This window comes from Rhinopithecus bieti, unplaced genomic scaffold, assembly GCF_001698545.2.
Source record: "Rhinopithecus bieti isolate Rb0 unplaced genomic scaffold, ASM169854v2 scaffold_61565, whole genome shotgun sequence".
In the NCBI taxonomy this organism is placed as follows: domain Eukaryota; kingdom Metazoa; phylum Chordata; class Mammalia; order Primates; family Cercopithecidae; genus Rhinopithecus; species Rhinopithecus bieti.
Window position 1 is genome coordinate 1 of NW_016866721.1, and position 2,336 is coordinate 2,336.

The 2,336-nt window shown below is 39.5% G+C and overlaps 1 pseudogene; it reads right to left on the minus strand.

Moving 5' to 3' along the window:
- Window positions 1-1,289: 1,289 nt before the first annotated feature.
- Window positions 1,290-1,670, minus strand: LOC108525503 (NADH dehydrogenase [ubiquinone] 1 beta subcomplex subunit 9-like; annotated as a pseudogene).
- Between the last annotated feature and the right edge of the window lie 666 nt (window positions 1,671-2,336).

The following is a 2,336-nucleotide window of genomic DNA, read 5'->3' on the forward strand; positions in this document are numbered from 1 at the left end:
TTTTGAGACAGATTCTTAGACTGTTGCCCAGGCTGGGTGCAGTGGTGTGGTGTCAGCTCACTGCAGCCTCTGCCTCCCAGGCTCAAGTGATTCTCTCACATCAACCTCCTGAGTAGCTGGGACTACAGGTGTGTACTACCATGCCTGGCTAATTAAAAAACTTTAGTTTTTAGTTACACAGTCTTACTATATTGCCCAGGCTGGTCTCAAACTCCTGGGCTCAAGCCACCCTCCTATCTCAGCCTCCCAAAGTGCTGGGATTACAGGTGTGAGCCACCATGCTTTGCCTAAAAATCTACTATTTCTTCATTGAATCTCCTTTGCTCCTTTGTCAAAGATAGGTGGTCTGTCTTGCATGGGTCTGTTTTGGACTCTTTTATGTTCCACTGATTTATTTGTCTGTTCTTCCTCCAATATCGTGTTGTCTTGATTACTGTACCTTTATTAGCAGTGTTAAAGTCAGGTAATATCAGCCTTTTGACTTTGTGCTTCTTTTTCAGTATTGTGTTGATTATCTTGTCTTTTGCCTTTCCATATAAACTTTAAATCTTTTTTTGATATTCACAAAATAACTTGTTAGGATTTTGATCAAGATTACATTCAATCTATAGATCAGTTGGAAATAATTGACATCTTCACAATATTGGGTCTTCCTATCCGTGAACATGGAATACATTTCCATTTATTTAGATATTTGATTTTTTAATCAGGCTTGTTTTCCCTAAATAGATTCTGTATTTATTTTATTTATTAGATTAGAACCTAAGTATTTCAATTTTTTGGTGCTGACATAGATGATGTATTTTTAATTTTATAATCCATTTTTTTCCTTGTGGGTATATAAGAAAGCAATTAAATTTTTTGTATTAACCTTGTATCCTGCAATCTTGCTATAATTGCTTGTTCATTTCAAGACTTTTTTGTTTTTGTTTTTTGTTTTTTGGTCAGTTCTTTGGGATTTTCAACATGGACAAGCATCACATTTGCAAACAAAGACAGTTTTATTTCTTCTTTCCTTATCTGTTTAATTTTTTTATTCTTATCTTATCATCTTAGCTAGGACTTCTAGTATGATGCTGAATAGGGTGGTGAGAGGAGACCTCCTTTCCTGGTTTCTGATTTTCAGGGGAAACAATCTAGTTTCATCATTAAACATAATACTAGCTGTAGGGGTTGGCAAGCTTTCTTTTTTTTCCCCCCATTTCACAGATTTTTTATTAGAGCAAGTGTATGTTCTGTAATGTATTTCACGCGTAAGCATGAAAGATGAGGTCTCTCTCTCTCTCTGTCTACATGGGCTGCTCCCGGGGTCTGGTCACAATATGCCACCACAGTGGGGGCAAATCACCTTCCTTTTGGGCAGGTGGCATTTGCTTCTGCAGCTGCTTAACCTCTCATTTCCAGCTTTCCCTCCGCAGTTTCTTCCACCATTTTCTCTTGGCAAAGTAATCAGGATACACTGCCTTCTCAGAAGGATGCCAGTCTTCTAAGCACCATTCTGGTACCTTGTAGCACTCATATGTCACATAAGAGGCACCCCTAGGAGAGTCAGGGAAGATGTATGGCTGTGGATGCTGACAGTACCAGAATTCTTCCTCAGCCTCCTTCAGCAGCTGGGTGGCCTTCATCATATCTTTTTCATTCTTACGTTCTTCAAATCAGGCTCTCATCAGATAAGCAAAGTATTGGTATTTGTCACTTTGGATGCACCACAACTGGAGGTGGTGCAGCGCCTGCTTTTTTTTTTTTTAATTTTTTTTATTATACTGTATGTTCTAGGGTACATGTGCACAATGTGCAGGTTTGTTACATATGTATACATGTGCCATGTTGGTGTGCTGCACCCATTAACTTGTCAATTAAATTAGGTTTATCTCCTAATGCTATCCCTCCCGCTTCCTCCCACCCCACAACAGGCCCTGGTGTGTGATGTTCCCCTTCCTGTGTCCAAGTGTTCTCATTGTTCAATTCCCACCTATGAGTGAGAACATGCAGTGTTTGGTTTTCTATTCTTGCGATAGTTTGCTGAGAATGATGGTTTCCAGCTGCATCAATATCCCTACAAAGGACGTGAACTCATCCTTTGTTATGGCTGCATAGTATTCCATGGTGTATATGTGCTACATTTTCTTAATCCAGTCTGTCATTGATGGACATTTGGGTTGGTTCCAAGTCTTTGCTATTGTGAACAGTGCCACAGTAAACATACGTGTGCGTGTGTCTTTATAGCAGCATGATTTATAATCCTTTGGGTATATACCCAGTAATGGGATGACTGGGTCAAATGGTATCTCTAGTTCTAGATCCTTGAGGAATCGCCATACTGTCTTCCATAA